Below are 15,139 nucleotides of genomic sequence, written 5' to 3' on the forward strand. Positions count from 1 at the left end.
AAAATTCTTGGGTCTTTCTCGCACGCTATTGGCCTAGGTCCTCCTCCACTCGCTGGGCTGAAAGCCATTGAGAAAGGCATTGACTTTTTTCTCTCGTCGGACTGGGCGATGAAGGGAAGGTTAATTATAGAGAGTGATTGTAAATCAGTAGTGGATTGGATTTTGCTGCCGACATCATCTCCTCGTTTTTTTAGTTCGTTGGTTCAGAAAATTGCTTCCCTAATCTTGGAGAGGGAGATCATTATTAGAACATCCGAGGAGCTGCAATTGTGAGGCTGATACTTTAGCTAACAGGGGATTGGATGATTAATTAAGGTTGCCTTAGAGGTTTTTCAGTAGGGTTGGGTGGTCTATTGAGGTTGTTGAGGCTGTGTTAGTTTTGGTGTTGTTTAAGGGAGGTCTGGTCGCATTAGGGGTTTAGTTTCTAAGTTCTGTAATTTTAAGGTTTTGTTAGTCGTCTTCTGGTTGTATTTTATGTACTTTGTCTTGATTAATAAAATCCTAAGACACTCTTTTCTTCCTTCCGATGATTAAGGAGCTTTCCTAAAGATCCATTAATCAAGAAGGGGATTTTTAATGAGGCCTGAAATTCTTATAAAAAAAAAAGAGGTGTCTAGTCCATCCGGCTGAATGCATGCAAGAACTGCTCGAGAAAGTAAGGCGTCATAGAGTCAATATTGATGGCAATGTATGCACTGTGATGGTCCAACTTTGGTTCTTGAGGTATCTTTCTTCATTTTATGTCTATCCAGATTTCATTTGAACCTTTGTCCAACCATATGAAAATCTAATATAACTTCGTTCCGCTTTTGCTAATTTACCTGCTAGAAATAACTTCGTCTTTATGTTTACTCATGTTCTATGCATTGTGCTTTCGGTTTTCCGAAGGAAACAAAAAAACTAAATGGATGTTTTGTAGTCATGATTAAATCTGCCGGACTACTTGAGTCTAGAAACTATGAATGAGATGTATTCCCATCTCAGGATTGTTTTGTGTAATGGTCCTAGGTCTGGCTTTCCAAAATGCTTTCATAACACGAAGATAAATCTATTCCATATATTCATTATTGCCATTTTAGATTATTAATTAATTCAATATCACATCTTGGTATTTGTTTAAATTTGTAGGGTTGGCAAAGGAAACTTGATCCGGATAAACGTAATGCATACATTACAAACATTGCTACTCAAAGCCGACTGGGCGAAATCTCTTTCACTATCGATGGGCTGATGGCGCCGTAGAACATTATCTGAAGTGCAGTTAGTCGAAAGCATCCCATCCTCCAAGGGGTCTTTAGCGCCAAAACCCTGGAATATACCGACCATGAAAAGCATTATGAGTGCCATTTATCTTGAAGTTTGAGCTAATGTGAATTTCATCCTAATGTAATTATTTGTTACTTTCTCTATTCATCGCTATCTTCAGCCCTCAGTCACGGTGATGGTGACAGGTGAAGACTGAAAGAGAAGGGCAACACGAGAGAAATAAAATGTCAGAAACTTATTTAAATTCTTTGCATAAAATGGAAGGACAAAATGTCAGAAACTATCGATGGGCTGATGGCGCCGTAGAACATTATCTGAGTGCAGTTAGTCGAAAGCATCACTTTAGCGCCAAAACCCTGGAATATACAGACCATGAAAAGCATCATGAGTGCCATTTATCTGAAGTTTGAGCTAATGTGAATTTTCATCCAAATGTAATTATTTGTTACTTTCTCTATTCATCGCCATCTTCAGCCCTCAGTCACGGTGATGGTGACAGGTGAAGACTGAAAGAGAAGGGCAACACGAGAGAAATAAAATGCAGAAACTATTATTTAAATTCTTTGCATAAAATGGAAGGACAAACAGTCATGTACCTGCTTGGCAGATGACACTGGAATCTTTTGTTCTCTGCTGTAATATTACGCATTTTGTAGTTACAATGTAAGAAAATTCTGAAAAGGGTTTGAAACGGTTGCCCAAAGTAGCAGATATGACAAATCAGTATGCTTCAATGGAGAGGAGAATTAACTGTGATTACATTCAAACAAAGGTAAATAATATGAATGATTTTCCATCCTAAATTTGTTAGTTACATGGTGGGTCGATATTACACATTTACAAAGTCGATTGCAGCAAACTGGCTTGGCTTCATATTAATTCAACTTCCATGGACAATGGGGGGTGAAAGGTAGAATGAACAATTGCATCAAAATCTCTGCATGACACATGCTATTCGCCGTTAGCAATGCTTCAACAATGGAAAAAACCCAGAGAGCAGAAGTTGCTAGCAGCAGTATCCCTAAACCGAGAATCCCTTGCATAAACATGTCATTGTTCTTAAATCCTCAATTACTCACTGAGCTCGCCACTGGACCTAACCTCAAGAATGAAACATTATGTTTAGAGCTGTAAATTTTAGTGAGATTTGATGAAATATCATCATGCTTCTGCTGACAGAAGACTTCAAATATTCCAAAAGCAACTTACTCTGCACATGTAAGCTCGCGGATTTCTTTTATTGCTGCACTAATTCTATAGCGCCATCTTCTCAACCTGATTTTATAGCAATAAGAGAATTTTGTTCAATATAATTACAGAAAATGAACACTGTTAACTGGAGTTGTATTTTAAAAGTTACCTCAAACTTTTTTGCTTTGGCTTTGTGATCATCTGGAAGTAGACGGAGTTCATTGATCAACTGGATGCACTCGGTCACATTTTCCGGTGAAATGAAGTCCAAAACCACATTAACGCAAGACTACAGGTTATCAGGGGAAAGAAAATAAAAATTATAGCCTTATGAATTGGGGAGTAAAATTCCTAAGTGAAGAGGTATATGACAATTTGCACACAACACCATTCAGTAAGACCTGTAATAGGATACCTTAATGTTCCTTATCTGGTATGGACAGCCAGCTGGAATTATAATGGCTTCTCCGACATGCTGTTCAAAAGTCCAGGGTTCTATTTCTGGAAGCAGGTATCAAGTGGAAAGAAATTTCAGAATGCTTATCCTTAACTATTACGAAGATAATAAAATCAAGTGAACTAACCATACTCCTCCTTCAGCCTTCTTTTATGACTTGTGTCGAGAAAGAAATTCTGATCGAGGATTGGATGAACCACCTGCAGCAGGAGTGTTAAACAATCAGTGTTATGTCCATTCTGCTAGCACATTTTCAAGTCTCGTGACTGGTCTTACATGCTTGCGAATACCACATGTGTGACCAAACTCATTTGAGTGCTTTTTAAGGTACTCCATAAGCTTCGGAACATCCTGCCTGCGGAAGACATCCCATTCTGCACCGCAAGACTTGGCCAAATCTGTTCTTTTCCCGAAGATTGCATGATCTTCTAATGCTTTTGAGCTGTAAATGTTGTCGCATGGTAGTGAAGCTTCAGAATTTGAATTACAGTCCGAATCAGAATCAGAGCCATCTTCCTTATCATGTGCTTCATGCACAGCAAAAGGTGATCGAGAAACTTTTGGTACCGTATTGTGAGAACACATTTCTTTACTGACTGTACCGTTCAATCCTACTCCTTCCATGTTTTCACTATGTGATGGAGATTTTTCCTTCACTTCATTAGCCATCTTTATCAAGATTTCTCTTAGCAAGCTCCTTTTGGTCTTGAAAGTTTTTCTTTTTCATTAACTTTCTTATTTTATTAAGTTGCTTCATGGAAACAGGAGCATCTGTAGCATGCGCTAAAACATTAACCTGTGATGGAAAGAGGGAGAAAAGAAAGAAAAATAAATGGCAAAGGTTACTTAACGTTTCCATGATGTTCATAACAAGGATAATGAATGTACAAATTAAAGGGTTTTCACAACAATATTATATATACATCTCCAGGTTTACATTCGAGTCGAGGTAACTTGAATACATGTGCATCATGCCAATTTTTCAATGAGATAAATTGACCAAGATAAAAGTGAAGGATAGAGATAGACATACCATATCGCATAAACTGTAACATAATTTTTTCATAGAATTGGCCTGTACAAGTTCCTCACCACTGCAATATGAGATAGAGACACATGGGCCAAGGTCAGGCTTCGCGATTTCTTGTGGCAACCTAGCAGCAATGTTCAAAACACCACTTCCAGGATCCATGTATTCCGGAAGTGGTAAAGATCGAATGAGTTCCGTATAATGATCTGGGAATTGTTCTTGAAACATATGAGAAGAACCAGCCCTTCAGTTTCAGCTTCTCACACATGCTAGATTGTGCCAGCCCCCTTAATGATCCCAAAAATAACTGCTTAATACCAATTTCAACCTGCCACCATATATAAGGCAACATTGTTTATTACCTCCAAAATTTGCAATTTTATTTACAATGTAATTTAGAAATCTAACCTCAAACCAGTCCGAGCAGCCTGTATCTTTACTTAATTCTTCATTCTCCGCTTTGGCAAGACTATTCTTAAGATATGAGCAAAACAAGAATATTGGATCCCAACTTAAAGCAGTAGTCCGAAGAACATTCCGAACTATTACAGGATGGCCTTTACCCCCAATGCTTCTGGAAGTGTTCCAGGTTATCACCATGAATGTTCAAGTTAGTGGGGTAAAATAGGAAGTTATCATTTGAATTCTCTCTCCTGGAAGCCTCTTGCAATTGCTTCACGCCTTTGGCTTCATAATCCGTCGAAGGACATAGGAGCAACATGAAAAAGTATCAAATGCTTCTGGCAATTCATAGCTGCCAATTTTTCAGCGCTTACTTCCAGCTCTTTGAACCAACATAGCGGCAATACATCTCAGATCAAGAAGGCCATCACCACAACCACCAAACTCTCTGGTGGGCATGATACAGGAACACTGCCATCAGGAGCTTTCCGACTAGGCAATGATACAGAAGAATCAATATTCGTACCCTCTGAAGTTTGCCTAGTTATTCTTAAGGATTTCCTATCCGAAAGGCAAATGCCAGACAAACAAGGTTTCCTTCTCTTTGGGCATTTGCGTTAAGTTTTTTGATACTTCCAACTAAATTCCCTTGAAAGATATCCCAACAACAACTTAAGCAGAGACTATACGAACACTTTGGGCAACTTCTATGGAAATCCAGAATGAAAGTCTTGCACTTACTGCTGCTCCAGAAGTAATATCATCACCGAACGGAAACTAAAACAAATTACATAATTTTATCGAATACATTTTAAGCAGAAAAGAGCATACCAACAATATTCCTTATTGCCACCAAATTCAGCAGGTTGGACTTGAATATCACCGAGGTTTTTGCCTATGACACACAAGAAGACATCACAACCTCTTCTTCTGAATAATAGAAAGTGCTTTAATAAGAAAAATTCAAGCATCATTTAACTACCTTGTACTTTTGCCTCCACACATCTCAACACTCTGGCCTTGGTTTATTCGCTTAAAAACAGGAAGAAGCATGCAGATCAAATAATGAAAATCTAACATCTTTTCCACTTTGTTTTTGTCCCTTAGAAATTCCTGAAACATTTTTTTTGCAGAATTACGGTTAGGCAAAACATCAGATATAAGTGTGGGAAAATGCAAGCACCAGGTTGAAAAATGAAGTGTTCCAGATGATATCAGACCTTACATTCTGTCTCTCTATGTTGATTCACCGAGCAAGCTTTGCAGCGGCAAGTTCCACGACACACCGGACAAGCTATCTGAACTTCATCTCGCTTGAAAAATACCTGTATGCAATTTAACATCGTAAGAGTTAATCGACCTCTATGATTTAACTCCAACCAACTGGTTCAAATACATCACACTACATTCAAAACTATACAGACGAGACAAAGACTAAATACAAAGCCATAATGGGAAAGTATTCTCCAAAAACACTAGTTCAGGAAGGTCCATATGAGAAACTAGGTGAACAACTTCTAGAGAGGCCGGAACACGTACTTATGCCGTAAACTTATCGCATTTTATTAAACTATTCATAACCATGTAGCATAGGATTTATGTTCTATGTCAATAAACAAATACTTTACAATCACAATTCAAACAGAACTGAAAAAAGGGTAAAAGATAACGCACTGTTCTTTTATGCAATCCAAGCAAAAGAATTGCTCTTTACAACTGGAACACTTGCAAGTTAGAAGCACCACCCTTTCTACACCAATGACACCTTATTCTTCTCCCTCTCCTCAAATTTGTCTCATTCTTCTTACATGGCAGAACCTTCATTAAGGGGGGAAAATACCCCACAATTCAACAAAGAACCAGAAGAAATTTTTAAAAAAACTAAGGCAAACCAAAACCAAATATATACCTGCAATGTACCAACAGGTAATGGTTCAATGTTCTTAGACCTAAACTGCCTTCTGGCAATTGCAACAGTATTAGTTTCAGTTTCTCCTACTTTAGCATTAATACAAGAACCTGAAACAGAACCAGAACCCGAAGCAGAACCGGACCCAGAACATGAACCTGCATTATCGAAATGTGGACTTGAGGAAGAAATGGCCATCAACCATTAGGCAATTCTCTCATCAAGTCACCTCTTTCTCTCCATCATCATCATCAGAATCACTACGCTCATTTTCTTTCTGCTTCTTCTTATTTTTCTCAGCTTCTCTCTTCAAAACCATTCTTATGAGCTCCAATGGCAAATCCCCTCTTTTCAGCTTCATCTTACGAACAGCTTCGTCTAAAGCCTCGGATGCCTCAGGTTCCCCTCCGATCACTCGCTTCCGCTTCATCGGCCTCGCTAATTTCAGCAACTTTGTCCTAATTTCCAGCTTGTTCTTCTCAAAGGCCTTCTTTTTCCTCTTTTTCCTTTGCATTTTCATGGATTCGGGCACTTTCTGTTTATTCTGTCGGTGACGGCCTTGGATATGGTGAAGCTCGCACAGCTTTTTCCCTTCCATTACTCGTCGCTTGCACCGCCATTGTCTCCCGTCGGTTCGATTGCACCGGAGATGGTCCGGTATAGCACTTTCTTCATCCATTCCGTCTCTTTGTCTTATTTTCCGGTAAAAAATCAAATCTTTTTCCCGGAAAATAATGGGATTCTCGAGAAAAAAACAGGGAAAACGATTTGGGTCTGGAGTGTAAAGAGGAGAAAGCTGGTCTTTTTGGAAAGGGTTAGACGAGTTGGGGGAATTAAGGGTATTTTGGGATTAGTAGAGAGAAAGAGTGAAAGGGAAAGTGGCAGATACAGTAATTTTGAGGAAATAAAGTCCTGTTTGGTTCCGAAAACTTTCTAAACGGTGCAATGAGAGCAAGCTGTGACCGGGAAGCTTGACAGTTCGAGACAATTAAGGAGTCACTCTTTTGGGTTTTTCTCAGAAGTCGCATTTTTTGAGGTTTCTTTACTAATCAGCATTTGAGTATGCAACAGTTAATTATAGCAATGGCCAATTGCAGTAGCGGCTTTGAGTAAATGCTCACAATATTAATGTCTTATATGAATCATTCAGAGAAAAATGTTGCTGCAGTTCTCTTGGGGTACTCGATAGTGTCACATTGAGTCTCGACTAATCAGATCTTACTTATAAGATATCGAATTTCTTATCACTCACATATATTAGTAATGGTTATAACAAACTTGTATAGCACCATGCAATCAAACTCATTCTATATCAGAATATGAAGCAGAAACCAGGCAGTCATTTGCAGAATTGGGAAATCAAATGTATGCAGTAGGACAGGAAATCCGATCATCTATGTTTTCTTTTGACAGTACTTCCTTTTGCTTAGCCAAATCTCATTAAAATCTGCATCACTATGATTCCAATCCTATAGACTTGCTACTATCATGGTTTATACCCTGCTGACATAAAGCAATGGTGTGCGTATGCAAATTTCTGTGGAACATTGGAAAACTTAATCCGTTTCTCGATATACACCATAGACTAAAGAGAGAAAAGTTTTGGTAGGCATTACAGGGCCCAGTTTTTCTCTGGTTCAAAATGTAACCTGATGCTTTGCTTTTTAACTCGAATTATTGGTATGGGACTAGTCGGCATCTGTTTTGATGATTTGATTTGGACAGTTGAGTGCAGCGCATTCGTCATTGCTGAATGCAACTATGTTTTTTTTCTGGTTTCGAACCATGTTTGCTTTGGCTTCAACAAATTGAATCAACTTGGATTATCTGATCGACATGTATAGATGGAATTGCAGAACATCCTAACTTACGTATGAGTTGCGGTGCATTTGACGAAACTGGTCGACTTGGGAAACACAGTGTCTCTCTTCGACATGCTGGTTCGATTGGGAAACTTTGGGTTGAAATGATTTCTTTTAGAACAGTAGGGAAGTCATCCTGTTTGCATTTTCGTTTTAATAGCACGAACTAAGCAACTGTAGTGATTAAATGGATTGGTTATTCTTAGAGATCTCGAGTTCGAGCACGTATGTTGGAGGGGTGCATGATGCATGCATTCGTACTCTCATATGAATCTCTGTCATTTATTTAAAGCTTCTGCAACATTAATTTATATTTATTAAGGATTTGGTTTAATGAATATATTAATGGGTTAAATACTCGTTTGGAAACAAAATTGTCATCCATATATATATATATATATATATATATTATACCACCATTGTTTGGCAACAAAAATGCCCCTCCACTCCTGAGCTGGCCATCCATGTTTTGTATAAAAATCCAGGCACCTGTGAGGTTTTCCACCACCTTTCTCTGATACGACGGGGTGGCTCGGTCGTCAGAGCTCTCGCTGATGGGCTTGCTTTGTTACCCAATTTGACTAATCACTCAGTCCATTTTCGCTAGAGACAGAATCAAAATCAAACAATGAGAGAATTAAATTCTTATTTCATAATTAACAAGCTGTTTTTCTGAACTTCCTCTGCTTTGGACCACTTGATCTTATGCTTCCTAGCTATAATTCCTCCTTTGATTCAATTGAAATATAGTTTGTTTATATGCTCAAGGATGCTGTTGCGATTTTTATTTTAATGAATGCGCTTAATTGATACTCATAACACAAAATGATTCAGACTCGAAGTTGAAGAAGACTCCCTCAGCCATTGCAACAGTGTCCGAAAAGAAAGACATCAAGCGTAGTAGAAAATTGATTGGTTTATGCAGTGAAAGTAGAAGGGTGAAGATAATCCATTTTGTTTAATGGGTTTTCTTTCTTTTTAAATGTAACCAAGGGAGCAGCTGTTAAAGGGACATGAACGACAGAACATGCTTCAAATGTTTAAAATAGTGTTACTTGTCAGTGTTAATGTCGAGATTCAAACTCGAAACATTACATAAAGAACATCAAAGTTCTCTGTCACTTGATAGTACCAAGTCTACAACAATGTGCAATAACATCTTCAACATTCAACCAAATGAGGCAGCAGCTAGAAATTAGAGATTGAAAAAGATTTAGTCGTGCCTAACATCATTGTAGGAATTACCCTGGTATATACAGGAACAAACGCCAGCAGAGAGCTGGCTGCTGCTGAAAACAATGAACCAATACCCTATTATGCTTTGAAGTTGTCCAAAGAACCAATGGATCCTTGATGTTGGCTTTTCTTCGATTTCGAACGGTGGATTCGAGCTCGATGAAGGTAATCTGTCGGTAGAAATAGAACCTAAGCTTTCCAAAATCGATGGTCTTGGAACATTGGGTACTGGGAGATCAATTCTGAATGAGATATTTTGGTCTGTTTCAGCATTGGATGGCTGGCAAGGTTCACTCTCCGGCAATGAATTCAGATCGTACTTGAAACGTCTTCTTAAATGAGCAAGCCAATGGTTTTTAATCTCATATCAGTTTCTTCCGGGCAATTTTGATGCGATCGCTGACCACCTGCAAAATTCACCATTGAAAACACTTTCAACTGCTAGAGCAATCTAGATTCAGAACTCTAAAGTGCTATATGAACAATCATAACCTTTCCACATGAAATTTGATTTAGATTCATGTATTAATCCCTATCTCTCAATTCCTAAATTCCCAAATCTTTCTTTTAATTCTCAAAGGTCTCGATACAAATTTCAGCTAAAAAAACCATTCGTCCAATTGCAGAAACTTACCTGTTCCAAGCTTTTCATGTAAATCAATTATTGCTTGCTCTTCTTCCTTAGTGAAATTCCCATGTTTAATTCCAAGCCTTAAGTAATTCACCCAACGAAGTCTGCAACTCTTCCCTGACCTTTGTAATCCTACAAAGTAAACAAAACACATAAAAAACAAACAAACAAATTGTAAAATAAAAAAAACAAAAGGATATTGCTCTTTGTTTAATCCACCTGCTGGTTTAGCCATCTGCCAGTTCCAAATCCCATATCTCTTAATATAAGCAGCAGTCAATTCCGATCTTCTTCAGGACTCCATGCCCCTTTTCTTAAAGCTACACTCTTTTCAACAGACTTAGCCATCTCTGCGAGCAAAAGTAAAACCCCAGATTTTGGCTGCTGAAGTTGCCTACATGACAGAAAAAAAGAGGGAAATCAGGCGGATAGTACAAAATAAGGGTCAGTAGCATACAGTTTCGAACTTTATTGTGCCTTTTTAAGAGACTGATAAATGTATTTGTTAATGGTGTGCTTGTTGAAGAAACTTTATTGAAAGCATGATTTGTTTAGAAAGGCAATACTATTTAGGATAATTTCTACTACAAGAGATTTTAGTTTTAGTAAGATTATAAATAGGTCACTAGATCTTTTTTAAAACTACAACATGTCATTCAATGAATCAATTGGTACAAACTCGTCACTCTTTCGTTAGTGTACAACGGAAGTTAACCTTCAGTTATAGTTGAGATTTTATTTTTTAAATATAATAATCAGTTCACTTAGTTTATCAATTTTTTATAATCGGATTACTCAATTATAACTTAAAAATCAATTGATTGAGTGATCGGTTTTAACTTTTAGTTTATCAATTTTTTATAATCGGATTACTCAATTATAACTTAAAAATCAATTGATTGAGTGATCGGTTTTAACTTTTAAAATCCGATGATTCATATGTGATCTTATAATTGATAAGTGATATGTTTGTAATTCTTTGAAATATGATGAACTAACATATCTCGTCATGTTAAGTTTGATGAACTAACATTTCCTTTTGCAGAACTGCAGTCCCCTCGTGTCTTAGCCAAGAAGAAGAATTCGCCTGCTTTAGACATAATTCTGCAACCACGACGGTTACATGTTCCTATGACTTCTTCACATACAAATACCTCTCCTGGGCTTACATTGACCCCCACTGCCTCTCGCAGTCCCATCGTGCCTATTGGGTCAAGCCTACAATCGGCAGAAAACCAACATGCCTATCCCTCGCAAGCATCGGTGTCTCCCTCTACAGCCTTGAATGAAGAAGCATGTCATGAGTTTCATGCATCTGAACAACCTGTAGATGAGCCGGTTGTGGTACCCGAACAGTTCGTAGCTGAGCCGACTGTGGTGTCACAGCTGAATGTGAAAGTCAATACGCATCCGATGTGCACACGCAGCTGGCTGGTGTTTTCAAACCCAAAGTTTTCCTCAGCAATCTTGATGAGGCTATCCCATAAACTGTTTATGAAGCTTTTCAGTCTGAGAATGGTCCGCACTGTTCATGATGAGTTTGAAGCTCTACAGCAAAATGGCACCTGGACTCTCGTCCAACTCCCAGAAGGAAGGACGGCTGTAGGATGTAAGTGGCTCTTCAAAATCAAGAAGAATGCTGATGGTACTGTGCAAAGGCACAAAGCACGCCTTGTGCGAAGGGGTACTCACAGGTACCAGGACAAGATTCCAAGAGACGTTCAGTCCTGTGGTTCGATTCTCCACGATCAATATCATCCTTTCACTGGCTGTGTCGAAGAATTGGCCGCTTCGACAAATCGATGTTAACAATGCGTTTCTCAACGACGGGTTGACTGAAGATGTGTTTATGAAGCAGCCACCTGGATTTGAGGTACACAATCCTGATGGCACACCCCTTGTCTGTAAGCTACAGAAGGCCCTTTATGGTTTACGACAAGCACCGCGTAACTGGAACAACAAGCTTCGAGATAGTCTGATTGCTCTGGGGTTTCGAGGGTCCAAAGCTGAAAGCTCCTGTTTATTACTGATCAGGCTGGCACTCGCACATTTATTCTTGTATATGTCGATGATATCATACTGATGGAGAATCGCTAAACCATATTGAGCATGTGGTTCGCGAACTCAACAAGCAATTTTCGCTCAAGGACCTTGGTGATCTGTCCTACTTTCTGGGTATTGAAGTCAAGCGTGAAGCTAACTCCATTGTTTTAAGTCAAAAGAAGTTTCTGCTTGATCTGCTGGCCAAAGCCAAGATGACACATGCTAATCCGACTGCCTCGCCTATGGTTGTAGCTAATAAACTCTCTAAGGATGAAGGTAATTTGTTAGTTGATGCCTATGAGTTTCGCAGCCTTGTTGGATCTTTGCTGTACATATGTCATACTCGACCTGATGTGGCTCTTGGTGTGAGCAAGGTTGCTCAGTACATGCAAGCCCCTCGCGAATCCCACCTTATGGCAGTTAAAAGGATTCTTCGATACTTGGCAGGCACAGTGGACTATGGATTGTTGTTCTCGACTGCTGGCTCTAATTTGTCTATTACTGCATTTGCGGATGCATACTGGGAGGTGATGTCGATGACAGACGGTCAATGTCTGGTCATTGTGATTCCTTGGCAAATGTTTGGTGTCCTGGCTATCAGGAAGCAAAAGACTGTTTCACGGTCAACCATGGAAGCCGAGTATAAAAGCCTTGCTGATGTTGCTGCAGAAGTCACCTGGGTGAATATTGTTCTCGCTGACTTAGGTGAAGACTCGAACTGCTTGAAATCAGTGGCTTCAAGATGATCCCCATGGCCAGCAAAGCCTGTCCCTCCTTTTTCCAAGGTAACCAAATTCCTCTCTTTGCATGGCTTGTCACAGACCAAACAAACTTTGTCGACGGCCAGAAACCTGTCAGCGCATTTCTTGCAAAAGACGTGCCCGCAGGAGCTAAGGGCTACCAGTGACAATGAGTTAGTCAGGGTGACCTTGCAGCTCGGACAAATATAAGTTTTATCAAGATCAGATTTCTTCTTTTCACTTTCATCTTCAGTGAAGTAGATAGGGAAAAGGGTCTTCAACTTGAGTTTTTCTTTGCCCTCCGGACAGATTGTGCTGGTGGAAGGAGCATCGACTTTAACAGGTGCTTCTGGAGTGGCAGAGGGAAGCCAAAAAGCTTTCATTGTACGGAGTGCTTCCTCTTCAAAAGAAGTGACCTTCACACTGTTTGCCCCATGGAACCCGTTCTTGTCTCTGCAGTGGTTTTTGTCATTGTATTGTGGTAAGGCACCATGATTTTGCTGATCAAACGCATCAAGCTCTCTTGCTTTCTCCAACATTAACCTCTCCTCCTCCTCTTCCTTCTCTTGTTTCTGCTGAGCAGCATGGGCCACTAGTTTCCTGCCAGATGAAGGAAAACATGTTTTCTGTTATTGACCCCATAAATGGCATCTTTTATAGTTGATTCGAGCACATCAGTTTATACTTCCATTTTTCAAAGAAAATCAAGTACAAAAAAAATCCACTTAACTAGCACCGAATCTTATTACTTAAATTTTTCTCTAATCATGTGAAAGGTTGTTTTCACATTCGAAAGTCGGGACTACCAACTTTTATTGCTATGCAGAATCCACCCTCACCCCCCAAAAAAGTTACTTAACATTAAATTTCACAAAGGCATATATATAAATCGTACTTCACTTCAAAGGGAAGGGAGGAAAGAGCAGAATCCACCCTTCAGCTCCTAACCTCCAGCCACTGGGTAATTACTAACAGAGAAGCTACTGATGTGAACAAATCGTTAAATAGATTAAATGAATAAGTCTTCCAGCTTATCATGAAATGAAACAGATTCAAGGATGACCTACAACCCCAAAAGGAATTAATCTCAAATACATGATTGCTGTCATTCTCAAAATAATCACCCGTAATTTGTGAAATGGCTATCGTAAGCTAACGGCTACATGCACAAGCGCACACTAACTGAAAGCATCCTTCAAATCCCTAAATATAGAACAAAAATGTCTGTTAGAAGCTAAAGAGTCTATAATCTACCATAGCCATCTTCTCTGCTTCCACATTCAGTTTTGTTTCTTTCAATTTCAATTCCGTCAAAGACAATTCAGGCCACAAATCATCAGCCATCACAATAAATGCAAGTCCCTATAATCCATTGAATACCCCAAAAAATCACATGCTAAAGATCTTAGACCTTAATTCTTTTTTTTTTTTTAAGAAATAACCCTTCAACAAAGGAATATAAAAAATTCTCTCACGTATCGCTTGTTACTTATTGAATTGCAACCTATAAACTAGTTATGAGTTGAATCAAGCCATTAACATGCATCCTAGACAAGAAATTGAGCAAAATACCAAATCAATGACTCATTGAGACAAACACTCGATGGTTCTGGGATAAAAGCGGTACCTTTGGATGTCCTTTTCTGGGCTAAAAGGCATTCAAGAATGCATTCTTTGCAAAAGACGTGACCTTTTTGGCAAGACACAGGATCGATGAAAGGCTTCAAGCAAAGGCAGCAAGCATCGAATGGCTTGATCGAGTCTTTTCCCAATCTCTCCTTTTGAGTCCCGTACCCTAGCTTCCTCTTCTCATCGTATGTAAAGAAAGCTAAATCGTTGTTGTTCTTCGAGTGTCTTTGTGGCATTTTGGGTTAATCTGAATTGGATGGGGGAAAACCCTAAGGCTAATTCAATTGAATTGTTATTTGGACGAGAACAGACCTAGAGATTACGAGAGTAGAGAAATTCAGAAACCGGGTCGGATTTAAAGGTGAGACTAAACCGACACTTCGTTTCTTGGGTAAACTACATTAATAGTCACCAACCTATTACTTATTTCCTATTTTGGTCACTAAACTACCTTTTAGTAAAATCATCATTAATTTATTTTTTTCTTATTGGGTTTCTGCATCTAATCATTGAATTAGGCTGAAAATTTATTACAGTTGCACCAAAATTATTATTATTTTTATTAGTCTAAAATGATTATAAAATAGTATTTGTTTGAAAGACTCTTAATCATTTGAAAACGAACGCTCAAACATTTTTTGCAGACGATGCTTGAACTCGAGACCTTTAAGAATAATAATATTCCCTTTAACCATTGAGTTGTTTGGTTTGTGAAAAAAATCATTAGTATTACTATTACAAGA

At 38.7% G+C, this 15,139-nt stretch overlaps 1 long non-coding RNA gene and 4 pseudogenes across 1 annotated transcript; 2 read left to right on the forward strand and 3 right to left on the reverse strand.

Annotated features, from left to right (window-relative positions):
* Positions 1–1,718, forward strand: part of LOC120206068 — a 10,155-nt pseudogene extending 8,437 nt beyond the window's left edge.
* LOC120205888 overlaps positions 1–3,313 on the forward strand; it is a 26,793-nt pseudogene extending 23,480 nt beyond the window's left edge.
* On the reverse strand, positions 1,737–7,157 carry LOC120205889 (annotated as a pseudogene).
* A 2,172-nt stretch (positions 7,158–9,329) lies between these two features.
* Positions 9,330–10,226, reverse strand: LOC120205824. The gene is made up of 3 exons (XR_005524062.1): positions 10,204–10,226; positions 9,988–10,116; positions 9,330–9,760 (listed from the first exon to the last, which is right to left on the reverse strand). It is a non-coding gene; the product is annotated as an uncharacterized LOC120205824 (long non-coding RNA).
* Positions 10,227–12,574: 2,348 nt separating this feature from the next.
* Positions 12,575–14,729, reverse strand: LOC120205890 (annotated as a pseudogene).
* Positions 14,730–15,139: the final 410 nt, after the last annotated feature.

This window comes from Hibiscus syriacus, unplaced genomic scaffold (assembly GCF_006381635.1).
Source record: "Hibiscus syriacus cultivar Baekdansim isolate YM2019G1 unplaced genomic scaffold, ASM638163v2 tig00013285_pilon, whole genome shotgun sequence".
NCBI classification, from domain to species: Eukaryota; Viridiplantae; Streptophyta; class Magnoliopsida; order Malvales; family Malvaceae; genus Hibiscus; species Hibiscus syriacus.